Source organism: Astatotilapia calliptera, chromosome 22 (genome assembly GCF_964374335.1).
Source record: "Astatotilapia calliptera chromosome 22, fAstCal68.1, whole genome shotgun sequence".
NCBI lineage: Eukaryota > Metazoa > Chordata > Actinopteri > Cichliformes > Cichlidae > Astatotilapia > Astatotilapia calliptera.
In genome coordinates, this window is record NC_137442.1 from 26,299,375 (window position 1) to 26,306,939 (window position 7,565).

The following is a 7,565-nucleotide window of genomic DNA, read 5'->3' on the forward strand; positions in this document are numbered from 1 at the left end:
GGAAGAGGGAGGCAGCTGGAGATGGGGAGGGAAGGAAGGGAGGGGCAAGTGACCCCTCCCTGGGGCCAGCTCCCCCGCTGACCCCAGTAGGCACCCCCATACTCCGCGACCCGCCAGGGAAAGGGGGCCCAGGCCCATCCAGACCGGGCCCAGTGCAGCAGCGCCACCCGGCCCCACAGAGCCCGGGACAGTCCACCCAACCCCACCACAGAGAAAACTGCACCCACCCCACCATCCACTCATCTTCCAGACTACATAAGACAATAAACACCCAGGCTGAGATCTTCCTCCACCTCTCCTGTATCTCCCCCTCCTGCAGAGGGAGCTCCTGAGGAGAGGAAAGCTCCTGCAAGATGTGACAATCTCCCCCACCAGTTGAAGAGCCCCCCAGGTGGCTCGACGCACCGGCGGCACCCTGCTCCAGGGCTGGGCCCCCATGCACCCACCCGCCCACAACCCCGGCAACACACCAACCAGGACCCAAGCCCCCGAGGCCCAGTCCGGGTCCCAGCCCAGAGACAGAGCGCCCCCAGAACCTCACGCCCATCCCGGACCCACCCAGGGCCAGCCAGGCTACCAGGTCAGTAACCCACGTCCGTCAGCACAGACCCTCCCCTAGCCCCGCTGCACGCAGCCGCGAGGAAACAGTCACCGGAGAGCCAACAGAGCCCCTAACCGGACATGACCGCTACCCCGGGTTGAGCCCCCCAAGGAAGATGCCTCCGGGGAACCCCCCGACGCCCTAAGCCTGTCCCTACCCCCACACCAATCACAACAGTGAAGGCGGGACCAAACTATGACCCCCCACCCCCACTAGGTGATGGAGCTGATCAAAGGAGCCCAGAGCAATTGATCTGATGTGGTGGCAGAGGCTGTATCAAGACTAATGTAATCTAATAGATAATTTCTATATTGGTTAGAATTAAGATTATTTTTATTTTTCCAGTTCATGAGGACTGTTTTCTTGGCTATGCATAGGGCAGTGAAAACCATATGGGCGATATTCTTTTCTGAAGTGACATTATCTAAGTTGCCCAACAAACACACTAAGGGGGAAGTTGGAATGTTACATTTCAGACACTTCGATAAGTCTTCACATATCTCGCGCCAAAACTTCTGAACTGGTGGACAGAACCAAAGAGCGTGGATATAATTGTCCGGTGAATTGGTTTGGCAGTGTGAGCAGTTGTTGGTAGACGTAAAGCCCATCTTGAACATCCGATGACCTGTATAGTGTACTCTATGTAATATTTTGTATTGAATTAATTGAAGACTGGGATTTCTAATTAGATGAAAGGTTTTTAAGCAAATCTGAGACCAGAAGTTTAGGTCTAAGTTAACTGATAAATCCGCTTCCCATTTTGCAATAGGAAGTGATATTGATTCATCTGTTTTAGAAAGCATTCTGTATATTTTGGATAGTAATTTGGGGGGTTTAAGAGTAAGAAATTGAACCACACTTGGTGGTGTTTGTAGTTCAACTTGACCCGGTTTAAATTTCTTTTTTACTATGGATTTAATTTGTTGATATTCTAAAAATCTTTTCTTGTTGATCCCATATTGTGTAACTAGTCCGTCAAATGAAATAAATTCTGTTCCTTCTAGTATATGTTCTAAATATTTGATTCCTTTATCACTCCAATCTGAAAAGTTTATCATATTATTGTTTTGTAATATGTCAGGGTTGTTCCAGATAGGTGTACGTTTGCATGGGATTAATGAAGACGCCGTCAATTTTAGAAACTCCCACCATGCTGTCAGAGAAGAGCTGATGTTGATGCTTTTAAAGCATTCATGTCGTTGGATGTTTGAGCTGATAAATGGTAGGTCTGAGATCTCTAGATTATTGCAGAGTGCTTGTTCTACATCTAGCCAAGGTTCATCTAAGAGGGTGTGTTTTAGCCATCCTGAGATAAACTGAAGCCTGTTGGCTAAGAAGTAGTGCTGAAAGTTAGGCAGTTCTAGTCCTCCTTTATCCTTGGTCTTTTGTAGTGTTTTTAAGCTTATACGTGGGGGTTTATTTTTCCAAAGGAATTTGGACATACATGAATCTAGAGATCTGAACCAATCTTGTGGCGGTTTAGTTGGGATCATTGAGAATAAATAATTTATTTTTGGTAAGACCATCATTTTTATAGCGGCAACCCTTCCCATGAGTGATATGGGTAGACATTTCCATCTAGCCATATCATCTTCTACCTTCTTTAAAAGTGGGATATGGTTTAATTTAGTTAGATCTGCAAGCTTGGGAGAAACATTAATACCTAAATATTTTATATTTCCCGATTGCAGTGGTGTAGAAGAGGAATTATGGAAGGAGCAATTAATCGGTAGGACTGTAGATTTTGACCAGTTAATTGAGTAATCTGATATTCTTGCAAAAGAGTTTATCAATTCAATCACCCCAGAGATATTGGTTTGTGAATTTTGGAGAAAGAGTAACACATCATCCGCATAAAGGCTGATTTTGTGTTCCACGTTCTTGCATTTTATGCCCTTAATTACTGAATTCTGTCTAATTGCTGCTGCTAGTGGTTCAATAAAAATTGCAAATAGTGAAGGGGAGAGTGGGCATCCCTGCCTGGTGCCCCTCAAGAGACAGAAGCTGGAGGATGTCTGGTCATTTGTTCTAACACAAGCTGTTGGGGAATTATATAATATTTTTAACCAGTTTATGAAAGAGGATCCAAAACCAAATTTGTGTAAAGTTGCAAATAGAAATTTCCAGTTAACTCTGTCAAATGCTTTTTCTGCGTCTAAAGAGAATATTGTAGTTTCTAGGTTTTTACTGTATGAGTAGTCTATCAAATTAAGTAATCTACGTGTATTTGTTGATGAGTGCCTACCTTTTATGAAACCAGTTTGGTCAGGATGAATTAAGAGGGGGGTTATTTTCTCCAGTCTCTTTGAGAGTGTCACAACGGGACTGAACGGACTCACGCGCAGGCTCTGAGTAGGGAACAATAAAGGTTTTTATTTACAGAAGCACCAGGTGATCTATTTACACAGTGGGGAAAAGACGGGTTCCAGGAATCCACACACGAACAGGGGGGGGGAAAGACACTTGCAGTCCACACACGCTCCAAAGTCCTCACTCCATCCACGCTCCACGCTCCTCTTCACACTCCACAAGAAACACAAAAGCTCGCTCCAATCCTCACACACTTGATCGCTCAGGTAACACAGGGGTAGGTCCAGGGAAATCTATTCACAGAGAAGCAAAAGGTTACTGTAAGAAGATCGCTAGGGAAACACGAGAACGAACTGAGCTGGGGTTAACACTAACGAGAGTCGGCAACGGTCCAGCGACGAGAAACACAGGGCTGCCGTCTTATGAAGGAGCTGGATCACTCGTAATGAGCCACAGGTGCGTGGGCCAAGGGCAGGAGCCCGCAGGTAAGCTCCGCCCAGGCCGAGGGAGGAGGGAAAGAGGGGAGAGGAGAGAGCAGGGAAAAAATAAAAAAGGAATACAAAACATATGTAGCCGTACTGAGCCGACCGGGTAGGCACAGGGACCCTGACAGAGAGAGCTTTGCAGATTATTTTAAGGTCTACATTTATAAGGGATATTGGACGATAGCTTGAGGGATATACAGGGTCTTTGCCTGGTTTTAGCAGGAGATTAATGTTTGCAGAATTCATATTTGATGGAAGTCTGCCCTTTTCTTTAATTTCCAACAACGTTCTGTAGAAAACTGGTGCTAGAATCGACCAGAATTCTTTGTAGAATTCTGCAGGAAAGCCATCTGGACCTGGAGCCTTATTATTGTGCATACTTATCAGGGCTTCCTGGAGTTCACCTGGTGTCAGTGGTGAATCCAGTGCCATTGCTTGAGTGTCCAATAATTTTGGAAGAGTTATGTTGTCCAAAAACTGATCAATTTCTTTTTTAGATGGGTTTATTTGTGGTGAATACAACGTTTTATAGAAATCCCTGAAAATGTTGTTTATTTGTATCGGTTCATATAATGTGTTCCCAGATGAATCTTGAACAGCACATATAGTTGTTTTTTCTTTATTTATTTTTAGCTGGTTTGCTAGAAATTGACCGGATTTATTACCATGTTCATAATTTTGTAGGCGTAGTCTTTGTACTAAGAATTTTGTTTTTTTATCAATTATCTCATTTAATTCTAGTTTTGTTTTGCGTATTTTGTTCAATGTTTCCTGATCTTGGTGGGACGCGTAGGCTTCTTCTAGTGATTTGATGTTTTTTTCTAATTCCTGAATATTTTTGTTTTCTTTTTTCTTTTTATGTGATGAGAAAGAAATTATTTTACCTCTCATCACAGCTTTCCCTGCTTCCCATAGAACAGAAGCTGATGTTTCGGGAGTGTCATTATAGTTCAAATATGAAGTCCACTCTTTTTTAAAATATTTAATAAAGTCTTCATCTTTAAGTAGTGATATATTAAATCTCCAGTTTTTTCTTGGCGTAGTATTATTCTTGTGCATTAGTGTTAAAGATACAGGACCATGATCGCTGACAGCTATAGGGTGAATCTCAGTGTCTGAAATGTCGTTCAGCAGTGAGCTGCTGACCAAAAAATAATCCAGACGAGAGTAGGAGTGATGGACATGTGAGAAAAAAGTATATTCCTTACTGGTGGGGTGAAGGGAGCGCCATGCATCGCAAAGACCAAAGTCGCTCATATATTGTTTGATTATATTTGTGGACTGCCAATTACGCTGAGTTCCCGCTGTATTGAGCCTATCCATGTCTTCATTTAGTCCAAGGTTGAGGTCACCTCCAAGAACAAGTGTGCCATCTAAGTGTTCAGAGAGTGCACTGAAAAAACCGTGAAAGAATGAGGGATCATCAACATTTGGACCATATACACTTGCAATACATAGCTTTTTATCACGTATAGATAGTTTAATGATTAAGAATCTGCCCTCTGGATCTATAACTGTATCGAGTACTGTGAAATTAATATTTTTATGTATTAAAATTGCTGCTCCCCTTTGTCTAGAATTATAACAAGCTGAGAACACATTAGGAAACTCAGGCGTTTTAAGTTCATTCGAACCTCTAAGAGGTCTGTGGGTCTCTTGTAAAAGGACAACATCTGCCTGTAGTTTTTTGAGTTGGTTAAATATTTTTAACCTCTTTTCTCTGGAGCCAGCTCCATTTATATTCCATGTAATGAACCTCAGTGTACCCATAGATGTTTGTGTATAACTAGGGATGTATGCTGTGTGCGTCGCTTAGACAGGTGGAGAGAATACGTCACTTGTTCATAAATAAAGAGAAGGAGAGAGAGAAAAAATGTGTGGCGTATGCATAGTTACTAATATGAGTAGGCTTGGCTTAAGTGTGTGTGTATCTTATATGACTGTGTGCGCTGTCTGACTGATGTAAATGTGCTGCCGTTGAGCGCATAGTGCGTATGTGTCGAAATAAAGGATGTTTGTGGATGAGTGTTGAAGCAGGTGATCGAGGCAGTGAAAGGAATAAAGAAAGAAACCAAGGACAGGGGTGAGCAGCATAAAACCAAGAGGGGGAAAAGAGAGGAGGGGAAAAAAAAAAAAAAAAAAAACGAGAAGAAAAAAAAAAACGAGAAGAAAAAAAAAAAAACAGAAACAAAACGTAAACATTCCAATTAAATCACTGACGGAGAGTGACGGTGTTAATTCTGCTATGAAATCACACTTTAAGATGCGATTTGATACTGGTAAGTTAAACAGATGTTAATGCAAGTTAGTGTGAGTGGATAGGGAAGTGGTGTAGCTGATTCTTATCTGGTGTGAGGTTAATACAGCCACGGAGTGATGTTGGGGTCGCGGTGGAGCTGTCCGTCCACGTACAGCCGGTCCACAGCGATGACAGCGCGGGAGCCCTTCTGGATGAAGCCGCGTCAGATTGGGAAGAGGACCCTGCGTCGTTCCAAGATCTCTTTGGGGAACTGGTCGTTCACGCTGAAGTCCGTTCCTTTTAATTCCCTGCCGCGGCTTTTCACATGTTGCTTTTGTTTGAAGTGGCCGAATTTGGCCACGATAGGACGTGGTCTCCCGGTCGTAGCCCGAATGGGGCCGAGGCGATGTACCCGATCGAAGACGATGTTCTTCACAGTGTCCTCCGGCAGCTTCAGGTGGGTTTTGATGAAGCTTTTTACCGTGGTCTCCGCGTCCTCTCCAGCGGCTTCTGGAATACCAGAAAATACCAGATTATCACGCATGCTACGAGCTTGTAGATCGATAACTGTTTCTTTTATTTTTTTATTTTCTCTATTGAGCTGGGTAACATTATCTGTGAGACATTTCACCGACTCCCTTAGCGTGGCATTTTCAGCAGCAAGCGTTTCCACCTGCTGCTGGCTGTACTCCAGGGATTCTCGCAAGCATTTAAATTCTCGGTGAAGAATCTCCACCAAGGACAGCCTTGCGTCGAAACTGGACAATCGCTTGTCGATTGACTCCAATATGTCGGCAATATCTTTGCCGGCTGGCGATGTTGAGCCGGGGGAATCTGCCGAGCGTTGTCTTTTCGACGACGGCGTCTCAGCTTTGGCCGGGGAAGCTGCACACGGGGTCTTCTTCATCACGAGATCCTGAAAGCACTGATCGATGTAATCTTGGAGAGTCTCTAAACTCTCCTCGTTGTTCTCCACGGTGTTGGAGATTATTTAGACAAATAGTGTTAGTTATAAGACAATTGATAAGTGTATTTGGTAATGCTGAAGCTTAAATGAATTTGTTCAAATCTAAACTACCATTTGCTTTAATTTTCCGCCAAAATCTCCGGCGTCTGACGTCAGTTACAACATGAGTCGCTTACCTTGTCCGTCACTTCCGTCACTTACTCACCTGTGTATACTGTTAGATATATACTATATATCTAACAGTATACACACACACACACACACACACACACACACACACACACACACACACACACATCTGTTTGTTTCATATTTATCTCTTTGAGGGTGTGTTTGTTTGTTTTTTTTCTTGTGGGTGCAGCAGTTGGCGACCCATTGTGCTTTCTATATATATATATATATATATATATATATATATATATATATATATATATATATATATATATATACACACAACACCCAGCACGCCCCTGCGGGCGGTTTATCCTTCAAGCTCGGGTCCTCTACCAGAGGCCTGGGAGCTTGAGGGTCCTGCGCAGTATCTTAGCTGTTCCCAGGACTGCGCTCTTCTGGACAGAGATCTCCGATGTTATTCCCGGGATCTGCTGGAGCCACTCGCCTAGCTTGGGAGTCACCGCACCTAGTGCTCCGATTACCACGGGGACCACCGTTACCTTCACCCTCCACATCCTCTCGAGCTCTTCTCTGAGCCCTTGGTATTTCTCCAGCTTCTCGTGTTCCTTCTTCCTGATGTTGCTGTCATTCGGAACCGCTACATCGATCACTACGGCCGTCTTCTTCTGTTTGTCTACCACCACTATGTCCGGTTGGTTAGCCACCACCATTTTGTCCGTCTGTATCTGGAAGTCCCACAGGATCTTAGCTCGGTCATTCTCCACCACCCTTGGGGGCATCTCCCATTTTGACCTCGGGACTTCCAGGTTATACTCGGCACAGATGTTC

At 44.1% G+C, this 7,565-nt stretch overlaps 1 long non-coding RNA gene across 1 annotated transcript; it reads right to left on the reverse strand.

The window, feature by feature from the left end:
• Positions 1-2,954: 2,954 nt before the first annotated feature.
• On the reverse strand, positions 2,955-3,414 carry LOC145423458 (uncharacterized). The gene is made up of 2 exons (XR_013904504.1): positions 3,287-3,414; positions 2,955-3,204 (listed from the first exon to the last, which is right to left on the reverse strand). It is a non-coding gene; the product is annotated as an uncharacterized LOC145423458 (long non-coding RNA).
• Positions 3,415-7,565: the final 4,151 nt, after the last annotated feature.